The 17,094-nt window shown below is 38.9% G+C and overlaps 1 protein-coding gene across 17 annotated transcripts in view; it reads left to right on the forward strand.

Moving 5' to 3' along the window:
• Nucleotides 1-17,094, forward strand: part of RGS6 (regulator of G protein signaling 6) — a 556,931-nt gene that overhangs the window by 25,314 nt on the left and 514,523 nt on the right. The gene's annotated exons all lie outside the window — the stretch shown is intronic.

Below are 17,094 nucleotides of genomic sequence, written 5' to 3' on the forward strand. Positions count from 1 at the left end.
GGTGCAAATAGAGTGTTACATGAAATCAGAGGAGAGGGTGATTACTTCCAGGCTCAGAGGTCAGGTGTGGACTGGTGGAAAAGTGGTCTTTGAACTCAGTTTTAAAGGATGAGTAGGACTGCTTTATGTGGAAAGCAGAAGGGAAGAACAACATTCCAGGTGGTGAGATGCATTCAGCAGAGGGAAGGAGCTGAAGAAAGTGAACAGCAACCAGAACCAGTGAGCTTGGGGGCATAGGTGGCTTACATGGAGTAATGGAGGTTAGGTTTTGGGAAGAGAGTCTGGATGGAGCCAGATTTTTAGATTGTCAAACCATAGGCAATTTAATCATGAACAATTTTTGTGCCAAGAGTTGTAAAATTAATATCTCTTTGGAATTGTGAGTCTTGCCCCAGGGTGCCAGATGTATGGTTGTGAAGGTAGATTTGAGGCTTGAGGGGGTGCTGTTGATGTTTTTGTCTCTGTGAGAAAGGTAAGGAGGACGTTAATTTAGCAGGAGAAATGCCCCCTCAGAATTGAGTGAGACTGAGCAAAGGGATTAAAGAGTCTGCATTAAAAATGACTTGGAAATGGAATGAATATAGAATTAGGAGCGGAATAAAGAATCAAAGATGACTGCGTTTTGACCTTGGGTTATAGAAAGACATTGCTGCTGTTCATTCAAATGGGGACATTTGGAAGACTGTCTTAAAGGAAGGAAATATGGCACATAGGTTTTATTTGTGCATATGTTGAATTTGAGGTAATTGTGGGACCCAGGAAATTGAACAAAATCCCCTACCCCTGGACAAGCAGAGCAGGACTGATACTTGGACCCAGGCTCGAGCTTGTAAATAAACCCTCGTGTGATTGCATCGGTGTCGGCTCCTTGGTGGTTTCTCAGATTCGCGATCTTGGGCACAACAGTAATAACTGCTTCTTATTAATACAGCTTTTTAAGGCTTCAATGTTTGTGAAAGTTTCGCCTAACTGTATTACATATTAATAAGGAAAATGAGTTTATGGTCATTCATTTCACTAAATCTTTGAGTTGTCTGCTGGGTTCTGTGTATTCTGCAAGACTCTGCGTTTGATCTCTGCTAACCACGTGGGCAGGGTTGAACTAGATATATTCCTGGATGATCAATATGGTGAATTTTTCCCTTTTCTTATAAAAATAGAACTCAAACTAATCTTGCTTAGAGTATCAAATTTTTTTAATCCTTTGCTTTGTAAGAGAATGCTTAGATGCATTTCTAATAGAGATGTCTATTAAGTTGTCGTAAAGAAAAAAGAGGTTAACAGGGCTAACCAATTAGTGAGGCATACAGAATAAAAGATGTTTATTCATTATTACCTTCTTAACCCACTCCATGCTGGGAAACCCTGTGCCAAGCTCATAGGAACATGAGCTTTGGAATCAGATGTAGATTTAAATGATTGCAACTCTACCATTTCCTGGTGGTATGACCTTGAGTTCGTTATTAACTTCTGTGAACCTCAAGTTTCTTCATTTTTGGAAAAAAAAAAAGGTGGGAGAAAGGATGGTACCTCTTGGGGTCATTGTGAAGATTCATTTAGACAAAGTAAATGAGACATCTCCCATCTTGTTTTGTATGGAGGCGGTCCATAATGAATGCTTCTTTTTCTTTTATCTTTAGGTCATATGAAGACAGTGTCATTTGTAGAGGAAATAAATTATAAAATGTGTAGATGTTGGTGCTGTTAATTGACTAAAGTATGTTTATAGAGTGAGTTGCTTTTTTAAGACTCTGGAAAACAATACAAATATTTTTATATTGTTCAGGAGACTGTAAACCAATGGGTTAGTAAAGGTTAGTAGGAAATGTAAAGGTCATGCAACCCAAACACCTTTCTACTAGAACGTTTGGTATTATGTTGAAAGGAAAACTTCCTTCAGATTTGTGGGAATTCAATTTTTACTTTTTAGGTAGTAGGAGGGGACTCTTTTCTGGTTTAATTTAGATACAAAGTTGTCGATTGCTGTAGTTCTTCAGAGATAGAACTACTAGCCATTTGGTTTCTATATTGGAAATATATCTTGCTTCCTTATGACAAATTTGTATGTGGGGTATGCATGTGTTCATGTTATCTGCTATATTAGTTAATTAATATAAAAGGGATATTGCATCTGTTCAATTTATTAGAAAGAAAGAAGGCATTGCTTAGTATGGGTCTAGGGCCTGGAATCATTTAAACCTGGTTAATTTGACTAAATCATGGTTATGTTCCAACTGTGAGAGATTTACCTAGCTCTCTGCTTGCACTGCTGTAGATCAGCTGTTGGCTACAACCAATACAACCAATATTGCAGGACACTATCCTCAAGGTGTCAGTAAAGATTAAACCTTGAAACCAAGGTCAATTCAAAACATTTACTATATAAGTCCTTTTCCATAGTGATTTTTTCAAGGTTGTAAACTCTAAAACCAAATCTTTTCTTAGAGGTCTACAACAAAAATTTACATTAAAAATTATGCAAATAGTGCTTTCCTTTTTTTTTTTTTTTTTCCTCTTTGTTGTTTCTTACTCATGTCAGATGTTTTTAGTGTGAAGTTTTTGCTTGGACTGTGTTGTGTTGATTCAGATGCTGACATTTAAAAAGCCAAATCTAGAGAAATGGAGCTTTTGGGTAAACTTCCGAGTAATAAGTGGGATGATTATGTCCATAATGTTGTTGTGACTTTTAAATGCCATTTAGGATGGTAACCTTCTGACATATGAGTAATGATGGGTGGGTTTTGTAAACCTACACTCTCAGAATCCTCTTCATTTTCTTTTCATGTTTTCTGTGTCATTAACTGTGAGAAGTTGTACTTTCCCAAGGCATGATTTATTTATTGAGTGGAACAGACTTTCTAATTTAGTTTTTCATCCTTCACATTCACATTTTGGATTGGCGGTGTGTATGAAAAATGTATTGGTCACATTAAAAATCTATTTAAGAGAAAAAGCTTAATTATTTATTAAGTCACCCAGACCCTTTTTTATATTCCTGGATTCAAAAGCTCCTGGGTCATTGAATTGTCCGATGTAGGGATGATATTTGAACCTGACTGAACATCAGATCACTTAGGGATGTTTTATAAAAATATTGATCCTCAAAGGATCCCCTCTCCAAGATATTTTTGTTTCATTGGGTCTAAATTGGGTCCTGGGGATCTGAGTTTTAAAAAATTTTTTATTAAAATTTTTTTTAAAAAAGATTGTATTTATTTAAGAGAGAGAGAGGGCATGAGCAGGGGTGGGGTGGGGGGAAGAGACAGAAGGAGAGGGAGAAGCAGACTCCTGCTGAGCAGGGAGCCCGACACTGGCCAATCCCAGGACCCTGAGATCATGACTTGAACCACAGGCAGACACTTAACCAACTACCCAGGCACCCGCTGGGAATCTGAGTTTTAAACTCTTCTCAGGAGAATCTGAGTTTGAAATGTACTTATTTAGTATCTTTTACAATATCCAGGTAGAGTACATATGGCAGAGTAAAGGGAAAGTTGATGTTTTGAAGTGGGTTTTTACTTTATTTATAGATCTCTCAGATGTGGAAGGACCAGTTTCCTGTCATAGACTTACAAGTAAGGGATTTTTTTAATTTTTTTAATTTTTTTTATTTTTGTAAGGGATTTTAGTAACAACATCATTTATATGAGCAAACTGAAGTATGGAGAGAGCGTGTAACTTGCATAATGTTACCCAGCAGTTTCCCAGTGAAGCCATGATTGTGTTCAGATAGTCTGACTCCCCCCATCGGTGTCCCTTCCACGACAATGTTATCAACCTCAGACTGCCATTGCCACATAGTTGGGGCTCGACAGACATTGGATGAATTAAATAAATGAAAATACTGTGCAGCAGATCTTTGCTTTCCTGATCCTCAGAGATTTGACTTGAGTAAACGTTGAACATTTGTAATGCTAAAGCTTCCTTCTACTTGCTGGTGCTCTTATTTCTTGGGTAAAGATATTCTAAAATGTTTACTTTCTTTTATAAACTCAGGATTCTTTTGAGTACAAGTAGGTTGCTTCCCGATTTTGTTTAGTTCTCTGAGTGGTGTTAATAACATCTCTTGAAAAATTTCCAACTGGACTGGTAATTTGATTTAGAACTCTGGGCAATTAGATGGTAGTTGGACAGAGAAAATTGTAGCTTAACTTGACCCGGACTTGGGTCATGAGGCAGTACAGTGTGATGGAAGATGCCAAACAGGGAGCAGAGAGCCCTGGATATCTGGCCCCAGCTCCTACTCTCACTGCTTTGGTTCTCTGGATGGGCAACTTCATTTTCCAAGCTCCGTTTCATATTTTGATTTCTTTCTCTCTCCTTTCTTTTCCTCCTCCCTTCCGAACCACAAAATACTTCTTACACAAACAGAATATATTCATTGTCCACATAAAATAAAAAGAAGCATGATAAGATGAACCCTGTGTACCTAGCAACCCATCAATATAATAAATAAAACACTACTTTGGCTTCATTTCCTTTTCTGTAAAATGAGAGGATTGGACTAAATATTGTAAACATACTTTTCTGCAATGATTTACAAGTTTCATTCTGTAAATTTTTAATCATTTAGAAGTTAATAAACTTTCCTGATGTCAAAACAGTGTTGTGAGACTGTAGGTGTACTTAGGGTCTTTTGAACTTTTTTCAAAAAATATTTTATTTATTTATTCATGAGAGAGAGAGAGAGAATGAGATTGAGAGAGAGAGGCAGAGACACAGGCAGAGGGAGAAGCAGGCTCCATGCGGGGAGCCCGACATGGGACTCGATCCCGGGTCTCCAGGATCAGGCCCTGGGCTGAAGGCAGCGCTAAACCGCTGAGCCACCCGGGCTGCCCATCTTTTGAACTTTTCTGGAAATATTTTAAGCAGTCCTACAAAACCTAAACTGAATTGAGATAAAACCTAATGTAGTTTGGCATCAGAAGAAAAATTGTACTTTAATGATTTAACATTCAACAGTTAAAGTGTTTTCTGGGTGGCGACTTGTTTCTTTGGCTGGCTAGTAACATTTAAAATGTTTGTACAGGTATCATTTGGTGGTACTGATTGTATGTTAGATAGTAGGAACTGTGTTTAAATAGTATCACTGGGTACTGTCAGTAATGCATAGTGTTAGGGATGAATTAGAAGTCTTAGAGAAAGGAGAAAAGGCTAGTGTTATTATATGTCATTGCTGGCTTCCTTCACTTGTTAGTTTCCAGTTTTTTATTCCTTCTCTGCTGGAATTTTGGTCTTGCCTTTGTGTTGCCCTGATACTCCAAGGTCACTTTCCCTAATATTCTAGGACCCTTGCAGTCTTGGGCAGAAGTTACTTTAGGCATATTTCCAAAAAGTAAATGTAGCACTATTTTAGTTACACAGGCAATGGTATGCAGCAAGAAGGTAGGGGGCAGGGGAAATCTAGCCTGGAAGAGACAAGCCTGATGAGCAAGCTGGGAATAGGACATTGTTTTGGAATTCATGGAAGGCAGTTGTAGTGGCCAGCACAACTGAGAGTCAGGGAACCTGTAGATCTTGGTGACCAAGGCACAATGAGGATTAGGAATAATTTAATCAACAAATATGTATCAAGTGTCATTTGTGTGCCAGATGCTAGGAACGCAAGAAGAGGTCTGCCCTGACAAAACCTAATGGGTTAGAGTACCTAGAGAGTTGCAAGAGGCAATTGGTAGAGGTGAGCTGAGGAATGTGGAAGGATGTAGAAGGGTCAGAAGCCCATATCAAGAGAGAGGATAATAATGTCATAGAAGACATCCTGAGGATTTGGCACCTACCTTAATTCGTGAAAGATGACTAGGAATTACCCTGGCAGAGAAGGAAAAAAGATAAGTGCAGGAAGGAGAATGACTACCACATGGAAAGGGACAGAGTGTGATGTGATAAACTGAGTTGGGGGAACGTCAAGTGGCTGTTTTCTTGGAGCTAGGTGTATGTGCTGGAGGTTGAGAAATAAAGTTGGCTGAGGAGATTAGGCCTGGATCATGGAAGACCTTACATATCATGCCCAAGATTTAGGACACCATGCAGTTATCTTCCCTTTGCATCTGCACACTCACATTTGACCCTTCCAGGCCCCAGGAGGTAGACTCACCTGCAGGGCTTTTGGTATCTCTGGCTTTGATTCAGATTTGGTCAATAGAAGCCTGGAGAGAGAGGGGAAGGAGGAAGTAGAGCAAAGCCAGGGTGTTCCTTCTCGTGGCTCTCTCTCTACAGAGTCTTCCTTCTTTCTTGCCCATGCCCCTTGACTGAAGGTCATTGTTGCTTCCAGGGCAGACTTTTCTCCTCTGCGTCCTGCTACCCTTGTCTTCTCCTCATCTTTTTGTGCATCTGGGTGGCTCCAGTTTGTGTAGTCTTCTATGGCTGTATAGCCAATTACCTCAAAATGTAATGGGATTAATTGGCTTAAGCACAACATTTATTACATCATAGTTTTCATGAGTCAGTATTCTTAGGTGGGTCCTCTGGGTCATGTCTCTCACAAAGACCACATTAAAGATGTTGGCAGGATTGCAGTTTCATTTGAAGGCTCACCTGGGGAGAGGTCCACCTCAAGCTTCCTCATGTAGTTGTTGGCTGGATTCAGTTCCTCTAGTGCTGTGGGAATGATAGCCTCAGGTCCTCACTACCAGTTGACTGGAGCCACTCTCAGTTTCTTGCCACATGTGTTTCTCCACGGGGTAGCTCCCAACACGGCAGCTTGTTTTATCAGAGTGAGTAAGAAACAATGGGAATTTCACTCTTTGATAACCTAATCTTGGACATAACATCCTATATCCTTTCTGTTAGGAGCCCGTGAGTAGGTCCACTGCTAGGTGAGGGGTTTATGCACAAGTCAGAGGTTCCTGAGTGTTCTCTTGTGGTTCTCCTATACTCTGCCACTTCTTTATACTTTATCCTTTTTGAAATAAACCTTTTTTGAATTGTCTTATGTGTGCCATCTGTTTCCTGACAAGTCTCTGACTCATGCAGGTATTAGCCCCAAAGCAAAGGAAAGCCACTGAAACTTTGTTTTTCTTCATAAAGAAAGTCACTACAAAAGAACTTAAAGCTGGGAAGTCATATGGTCAGTGGGGAGAATTCACTTGTGCTGAGAGGGTGTAAGAGAAATGGTAAGATTAGTAGACAGAATGGTTTGGTGATTTTACAGGAATTCAGGTGAGGACAAGATGATATGTTAATGGTAGTGGTAACATAGACGAGGGGATGTATTTGGAAGGTACAACCAACAGGATTTAGTGACCAATAAGATCTAGAGCGAATCTGAGGGGAATGAGGAGGTATCTTTTCACCAGGTTACACCTGGGAAATGTCAGAAGGTCTCCTGGAACCAACAAAATTTTGAACCAAATAACTGTAGAGCAGGATTGCCTGCACCTCCACTCCTTGTGTGTAGAGAAATCAAATGTCATGGAAGGAGTATGTAACTCGGCCACCGTGTCTCTGTATCGATTATGGCTACACCACTAGCTCACTTTGGGCCATGCCCAAGTTGCTTCTCTTTTAAGTCTAGTTCTACAATTTGTGAAGTGAGAAGTTAGCTAGGCTGAGTCATCACTTTCAGCTCTAACATGCTAGGGCTTTCACAATCTAAAATAAAGACATTTACATTTCCTTACCTGTTTATTCTTCTCATAACCGTCTTTTCTTTTAAATTTTCTTTAAAAAGTTAACCCAAGCAAAACTTTAAAAAAGTCATGTAAGTCAGTATGTTTCAAACAAATGCTTTTTGGTCTCTTGAACATTTAGGCCTTCTTTTTCTTTTCTTTTCTCCCAAGGACTAACTTCAGAGAGGTATTCTGGGTAACTAATTTAATTGTTCAATCTGCATTTTAAGATTCCTCTCATTAAGTATTTTGAAGGTTTTTTATTGCCTTAGGAAAAAACTGTTCTGTTTTCCTTTTCCCCTAGGATTGGACTTGCTAGAGGAAAAGCTCCCCATCACATTATCTTGGTTGGCAGGAGACAGGAGTGTGGGCAAGTCCCCGACCAGTGGTATCAGTGTCCACAGATGAAAGGGATGGTATTTTTAGTGTCGAGAATAGCTCAGTGTGGTTTAATATGATGTGTTTCCACGAGTATAGGTTTCTAATTTGGAAAGCCCTTGGTGTGTTCAAGGCTTTGTTTCATTTTTTCCTATTTCCCACTCTTCATTTCATTTCAAAGAGTCTAAGATTTTACATTTTGGCAATTTATTACTCTCATTATTGACACTCCTTTGCAGTATCCCTACACTGTGGATAACTTGAATAGCCGTAGAGTGAAGGCCTCATTCTAAGGATTTGAACAAGAAAAACTAAAAGCCTACAGATATCTGTGAAGGGAAAATACATAAATATTTCAATCATTGCGATATAGGAGCATTATTGTTAAGAAATGTTTGCCAATAGAAATCAAAATGGAAAATGGACAAATCTTTTGACCTGCATTCTCAATTCTAAAAATGTATTATAATAAGGGAATGGAAAAAATATACAAATATGGACATATAGATATAGACACACATTCATAGCAAGAGAATATTCATACCTCTATAGTAAAGAACATCAAAAGATATAAATCAATTGAATATTTGTTGAAAAGGAATTAAATAATCATGGGGGGATAGGATTTATATTTGGGTGACCCCTCAGTTAGGTTACTGAATCCCTGTTCTGGTAGACTTACTAATTTCATTGAAAGGAAGATGGTTATTGACATCCTAGGATGTGGTCCAATCGAATATTCTGTACTTTTAAAACCCTACAAGACTTTGCCATTTTAGTTTTATTTGCTAAATACAATCGATGGTGTAGATTTACAAAAAAATTATTGTTTTCATTGCTTTATTATTTTCTACATCTCTGTGCTTACCTCTTGGATCATTTTTTCTTTTGTCTGGAGAGCTACCTTTAGTATTTTCTTTAGTCAGGTCTGTTGATACAGATTAAGAAAGATAATAGGGATTTATTGGCTATCTACTCTATACCAGACACTGCTGGGTACTGCACATACACTGAAGCATGTAATCACCAGAATGGCTTGTTAGGCAAGTGATGATCACCCTATATTTACATGTAAGAAAACAAGATCAGGGGGATCCCTGGGTGGCTCAGTGGGTTAGCGCCTGCCTTTGGCCCAGGGCGTGATCCTGGAGACCCAGGATCGAGTCCCACATCAGGTTCCCTGCATGGAGCTGCTTCTCCCACTGCCTACGTCTCTGCCCCCCCCCCTCTCTCTCTGTGTCTCTCATGAATGAATAAATAAAATCTTAAAAAAAAAACAGGATCAGAATAAATAAGTGACTGGTATTGAGATTTGAATCTGGGGTTTGCTTTATTCTAAAGTTTGTAATTTTTTTAAAAGAAATTAAATTATGTAGAAAAAAAGATCTCAAAGTTGTTTGTGGTTAATTATAGGAAGGTTGGTGTCGACAAGGTGGGTTTACAGAGGAGGAAGGAATTTTTGTGTGTGTTTTTTTAAGATTTTATTTATTTATTCATGAGAGACAGAGATGGGGCGGGGGGAGGGGGGAGAGGCAGAGACATAGGCAGAGGGAGGAGAAGCAGGTTCCATGCAGGGAGTCTGATGCGGAACTCGATCCTGGGAGAGCTGGATCATGACCCGAGCCAAAGGCAGATGCTCAACCATTGAGCCATCCAGGCATCCCAGGAGGAAGGAATTTTAAGAGAAATAACTTGAATTGCATGTTTAAGAAAGGGGAGAATTTTGTTCTGTAGGAAGAGCCAAGAAATGATTTTAGGTGATGGGAGTTGTGGAAGCAAAGGTATGGTGATAAGAAAGCATAGATATACTTAGGAGGCAGCGTATTTTAGAACACTAAATCTCGGAGGTGTGCCTGGTGTAATAATAGCCTTATTCTTCATATGGAGAACCTGAAGCAAGAAAACATTAAACATTTTTAGTTCTGAAACTCACATGGTAAAATATTGGTAAAGCTTCTGCCAACTGCTTTTCTTTCTTTCCTTCTAAAAATTCATTGTTTTCTATTTTAAAACTAATAATTCATTTTTAAAAGAATATACAAACTGTAGGAAAAAATATCTCACATACTCCTATCATGCAGATATGACCACAGTTAACATTTTGGCCTATTTTCTTCCAGGCTTTTATATAAGTAGTATATATATATATTATATTAGCACATATATAATATATAATATTCAGGGCTACCCTGACTAGCCAAAACAATCTTGAAAAAGGAGAACAAACCTGGAGGTATCACAATCCCAGATTTCAAGATATACTATAAAGCTGTAGTAATCAAAACATTATGGTACTAGCTCAAAAATAGACACATAGATAAATAAACAGAACGAAGAACCCAGAAATAAACCCACAATTATATGGCCAATTAATCTATGACAAAGGAGGCAAGAATATACAATGGGGAAGATGGTCTCTTCAGTGGTGCTGGGAAAACTGGACAGCTACATGCAAAGGAATGAAACTGGACCATTTTCTTCCATCTTATACAAAAATAAACTCAACATGGATTAAAGACCTAAATGTGATACCTGAAACCATAAAACTCCTGGAAGAAACATAGTAATTTCTTTGACAATTGTAGAAATATTTTTCTAGATGTGTCTCCTCAGGCAAGGAAAACAAAAGCAAAATTAAACTATTGGGGCTATATCCAAATAAAAAGTTTTTGTGCAGTGAAGGAAACTATCAACAAAACAAAAAGGCAGCTGACTGAATAGGAGAAGATATTTGCAAATATATTTGTTAAGGGTTTGTTATCCGAAATAGATGTAGAAGTCATACAACACAACAAAAAGCCTCCAAATAGTCTGATAATGGGCAGTGAAACTGAATAGACATTTTCCAAAGATATGCAGATGGCCAGCAGACACATGAAAGATGATTAACTTCCCTGATCACCGGGACACCTGGGTGGCTTGGTGGTTGGGCTGCTGCCTTCGGCTCAGGTTGTGATCCCAGGGTCTGGGATCGAGTTCCGCATCGGGTTCCCTGCATACAACCTGCTTCTCTGCCTGTGTCTCTGCCTCTCTCTCTGTGTCTCTCATGAATAAATAAAATCTTTTTTTAAATAAATAAAATCTTAAAAAAAAAAACCTTCCCTGATCACTAATCATCAGGAAAATGCAAATTAAAACCACAATGAGGTATCACTTTATACCTCATAGAATGGCTAGATTCATAACCAAGAAATAACAAGTGTTGACAAGGATGTGGAGAAGAAGGAACTCTTATGCACTATTGGTAGGAATGCAAATTTGTGCAGCTACTGTGGAAAACAGTATGGAGGTTCCTCAAAAAATTAAAAATAGAACGACCATATGATCCAGTAATTGCTGTACTGGGTATTTACCCAAAGAAAATTAAAACAGTAGTTTGAAAAGATATATGCATCCCTATGTTTATTGCAGCATTATTTGAAATAGCCAAGATATGGAAGCAATCCAAGTGTCTGTCCATGGGTGAACGGATAAAGGAGGAGTGATATATATATATATATATCTCATATCATATATACATATATGATATTACTCAGGCAATTAAAAGGATAAAATCTTGCTATGTGCAACAACATGGATGGATGTAGAGGGTATAATGCTAAGGAAATAAGTCAGGAAAATGCCATATGATTTCACTAATATATGGAATTTAAGAAACAAAAAAAAAACCGCAAATAGACAAAAGACTTTAAAAAATTTAAAATAAATTAGCATAGTGTATTACTAGTTTCAGAGGTAGAGTTTAGTGATTTATCAGTTGCATATCACACCCAGTGCTCATTACATCAAGTGCCCTCCTTAATGCCCATCACCCAGTTACCCCATCTCCCCACCCCCATCCCTCCAGCAACCCTGTTTGCTTCCTATAGTTAAGAGTCTCTTATGGTTGTTTCTCCCTCTCTGATTTCATCTTATTTTATTTCCCCTCCCTTCCTCTATGTTCATCGGTTTTGGTTCTTAAATTCCACATATGAGTGAAATCATATGATATTTGTCCTTTTCTGACTGATTTCATTCCACATAATACCTTCTAGTTCCATCCATGTCATTGCAAATGGTAAAATTTCATTTTTTTGATGGCTGGGTTATATTCCATTGTATATAAATACCACATCTTTTTATCCACTTATCTGTTGATGGATATCTGGGCTCTTTCCATATTTTGGCTATTCTCAACATTGCTGCTATAAACATCAGGGTGCATATGCCCCTTTGAATCGCGATTTAAAAAACTCAACAACAGGGGTGCCTGCGTGGCTCAGTCAGTTAAGCAGCTGCCTTCAGCTCAGGTCACTATCCCATAGTCCTAGAATGGAGCTCCACGATAGGCTCTCTGGTCAGTGCGAAGTCGGCTTTGTGTTCTATCTCTCAAATAAATAAAAATCTTAAAAACAAACAAACAAACAAAAAACAACCGACTCTTAAATACAGAGAACAAATTGGGAGTTATCAGAGGGGAGGCAGAGGGATGGGTACAATAGATAAAGGAGATTAAGAGTACATTTATTGAGCACTGAGAAATGTATAGAATTGTTGAATAACTATATTGTATGCCTGAAACAAATATAATACATGTTAATTATACTTCAATTAAAAAATTAAAAATTAAAAAAGTATATATTAGCCTCGTGGGTAATCATAGCATATATACTATTGTATGTTCTCCTTCCATATCCTAAGTATTTATCTGTGCCACAATATACCATCATAATCATAAGTTTTGAAGATTGTATTATATTCCAAGTAGATAACGTGTTGTAATTATTCAGTTCTTTGTTATTATTAGCAAAATTTGGAATTTCTAGGTCAGAGGGCATGACTTGTGTCATGACTCCTGATACATATTGTTTTCCAGAAGGTCAGTGTTAGTTTCTACATATATAGGTTGGCCTTCCCTGGGTTGCTGTCAGTGTTCATTGAATGTCAGAAAGAGGGTGAAGGGATCTCTAATAATTAGGGCTGGAGTATGTTTTCCTCTCTTACCTTGAAACCAGATCCCTCCTAAAGTCTGACTGGCTTTGCAGCACCACCCTTATCTGGAGAGCCTCAATGCCTGGGTATTGAGAAATTTTCAACTTGGAACCTTTCCAAGCCTCTTGCTATTTTATTCTCTATTTGTTTTTCTTAAAGCAACTAACGAAATAAGAATAACATTTCAACCTCTTTCTACTCCCCACCCCCTGCATTTTTCTTGCCCGCACCACCTCTGCCTCCAGTTTAACCAGGGGGTTGCTTCTTATATTTTAAAGCTAAATACAAAAGCACAGTTCTGAGATGCAGCCAAGTTCTGCAGCCAAGTTTGAAGAATAAAACTTTAAAACAGCTCTTCTGTCACACACTTGCGAGGGGAGGCAGGCTTTGCTATAAATAAGGCACATTCCATTTCTATCTCATCCTTTGCAGCCCTCTTGGATAATGCTTTTTGTATATGACTGCAGTGTTCTCTTGCTGCCCACTCACCCTTTCAACCTTCCCTTTTATATCGCATTTTATCTAAGTGTTCAGTAGTTCTGGAGTTTAGAGACCCTGCTTGAGAGAGGAGTAGAAGTTTCCTTTCATTCTTCAGGGTTAAGTGTACTGAGATAAAGTGGCTGACTTGTAAGAAACTACATTTTATCCGGGACATTTTTAGCAACTGCTGTATTAGTTTCCTATGGCTGCTGAAACAAATTACCATGAGATTAGGGGCTTAAAACAAAACAGATTTATTCTCTTATGTCCTGGAGGTCAGAAGTCTAAAATGATTTGGCAGGGCTGTATTCCTTCTGGAGGTTCTAGAGGAAAACCCATTTCCTTCCTTTTTTCTAAAGGCTGCCCACATTTCTCGGTTCTTGACCCTGCATCCCTCGGACCTCCTTTGGCCACCGTGTCTCCTTCTCTGACTCTGCCCCTCTTACATCCATCCCTCTTTTGGGAACCCATGATTACATGGAGCCCACCCAGATAATCCTGGGTAGCTGTCCCATTTCGAAATCCTTAACTTACTCACACTTGCAAAGCCCCTTTTGCTGTGTGCGCCAGTATATTCCAAGGATTTGGGAGTTAGGATGCAAGTATCTTGAGGGGGAGGAGGGCATTATTCTGCCTACTACACTATCTTAGGGAAGGAAAAATAATTTTGGAATTTTATCTGTTTTTCATAGCTACAGAGAGGATGTGCTGAAGGATTGGTTTTCCTTTCAGTATTTGGGATGGTAGATGTATGACAACCTAAATTAAGTCGAGGCTATCTGTTAGTATTTGCTAAGGTCCATATGAAGACAGGAAAGAAAAGCCTTTCAGTGACTGGCCACAAGGAAGGGGATGGGTGTCTTAGTTAAAGGCCTTCCTTCCCTCCTTACTGGGTGCTTATTTTAGGCTCTTCATAGGTCACTGAGGGGAAATGACCAAGCAGGTGCAGTTTTGTTTTGTTTTTTTTTTTAAAGTAGGCTGCATGCCCAACGTGGAGCCTAATGTGTGGTTTGAACTCATGACTGTGAGATCAAGATGGGAGATTGAGACCAAGAGTCGGATGCTCAACCAACTGAGCCTCCCAGGTGCCCCCCAAGCAGATGCATTCTAAATAAATGAAGGGAAACCTCCTTTACTATAGCCTCCTACAGTGTGATTTTCTTATGGCACTGTTCATCTCTAGTTATTTTATGTTTTAGAATACATAAAAACTGTGATACTGAATAGTACAGTTAATAAACACTTTCCTGGTAGTTAGCCAGAGAGTACAGTAGAAGGAAATGACCTTACGTTCTTTTCTCAAGCAGTAAGAGAGCACTGGCAAAATGCAGCCCCATTAACCTGAAGGCATGTACCAGTCTGCTTGTTGACTCCTGAGGCCTCTCTTTTCGCCATTATTCATGTTCTGGTGAGTCATGATACATAATGGCAGACAAAAGGTACACAGGTGATAGTGTTGGCCATAAAACCATCAAGCAACAGGGTTTCCTGGATGTTAAAATGACTCAAGGCAGATGAGTCCCTCCAAGGAGCTAGTCAAGGAAACAGATGATAAAGCCTAATTATCAGCAAGGGCATGGAATGGGCTTTTTCTTCCTAAAAGAAATGAGTACTATCACTAACTTCACTGCCTTCTGGGGAAGGAGAGGTCACTAGTTGAAAACAAAATTTACTGTGGCTGATGACATGTTACAATTTTAGGGCAGAGTTCAGCAAACTACATGCCCTTGGACCTAACTCATCCTCATATCAGTTCTTATATAGCACTTTAGCTAAGAATGGTTTTTACATTTTGAAATGGTTGGAAAAAAATAAAAAAAGAAGCAGTATTTCATGATGTGTGAAAATTATGCAAAATTCAGATTTCAGTGTTCATAAATCACATTTTACAGAAACATAGCTGTGCTATTCATTTATTAGTTGTCCATGGTGACCATGGACGAGTTGAGTGGTTGTGGTAGATGTTGACTGCATGACTGGCAAAGCGTAGGATATTTTACTAACTGACCTTTTACAGAGAAGTTTGCAGCCTCAGCTTTAGAGGACATGGAGGAGACTGAGAAAGCCTCTACAAATGTCCTTGTTGGGACGATATTTCCATAGGAACCAAGACCCCGTGATTCTGCACAGTGGGAACTCATTTCTAGGAAACTATAGGGGATCTAGCTGGAGAATGGGTATACAAGATAATCTGGAAATCACATATATTCATATGATGCTATAAATAATACATAGATCCTGCCATTCACTCTTTAGTGTGTCTCCTTCACTAAGGGGTCATGGAGTTTATTCCAATACTTTACTGAAGAGATTTTATTTGGTTGGTTGTTTGTTTTTTTAAATGAAGAAGAGCATATTGAGCTGCTGGAAGTGTTGGGCTGTGTGTTCTGAAATATCCCAGTAGGATAAGCGCCAGCTACCTACGTTTCAGATGCAATGTCCAAATGGCTCTCATTTCTCCAGGACCCACTTTGTCCAGGCATTGGGCCAGTGCTTTGGCACATGATGGCTCACACTGACAGCACCTCTGCAAGATCATTGGTGCTGTTCCCACTCTGCCTGGGAGGAAAGGGGCTCTCAGTGGGAAAGCCTATGCCTGAGGTCCTGCTTTAAGTGTGAGGCCACTTCTTCACAGCCCTTGCTCTTTTCACAAGACCTGGAAAGAGCAGGCCAGCCACTTGGGGCACCGCTTAGTTCTGGTCTTTTCTTTGTGATAGCAGGGCTAAAAGAAGCTCATGAGCCAAATGCTCTAATCACTGAGTTATAGTACTCAGGGATAGCATTAATTTCCATCACTTTGGTGGGTGCGATATCTTGACTATAGGGACTAGTGCTGCAACAAACAAGGTGCAGGGATCTTTCTGAGATACTGACTTTGTTTCCTTCGGCTATATACCTAGAAGTGTGGGATTGCTGGGTCATATATATGGGAATCCTGTTTTAATTTTCTGAAGCTCCATACTGTTTTCCACAGTGGCTGTACCAACTTACATTGCCACTAGCAGTGAATAACAATTCCCTTTTCTTCTCATCCTCACCAACACTTGTTATTTCTTGTCTTTTTGATAAAAAACATTCTAACAGGTGTGAGGTGACATCTCATTGTATCCTTGATGTACATTCACAATAGCCAAGATATGGAAACAACCTAACTATTTGTCAGTGGATGGATGGATAAAGAAAATTTGGTATGTATATACAGTGGAATATGATTCAGGCATAAAAAAGAAGAAAACATTATTTTAGAAGACACGGATGAGTCTGGAGGACATTATGCTAAGTGAAATAAGCCTGGCAGAGAAAGACAGATACTGTATGATTTCACATTTCACTTATATATGGAATATAAAAAAAGATTAAAAATAAAAATGAACTCATAGAACCAGAGAGTAGATGGTGGTTGCCAGGAGCTAGGGAGGGGAGGAAACAGGGAGATGTTGGTCCAAGGGTGCAAGCGTTCTGTTATAAGATGAATACATTCTGAGAATCTAATGTATGGTGACTACAGTCAATAATACTGTATTGTGTGATTGAAATTTGCTAAAAGAGCACATCTTAAGTGTTCTCACCACACACACACACAAAGGTAACTATGTGAGGTGATGGATGTGTTAATTAACTTTGTTGTAGCAAACATTTCACAATGTATATCAAATCA

This window comes from Canis aureus, chromosome 9 (assembly GCF_053574225.1).
Source record: "Canis aureus isolate CA01 chromosome 9, VMU_Caureus_v.1.0, whole genome shotgun sequence".
Lineage (NCBI taxonomy): Eukaryota > Metazoa > Chordata > Mammalia > Carnivora > Canidae > Canis > Canis aureus.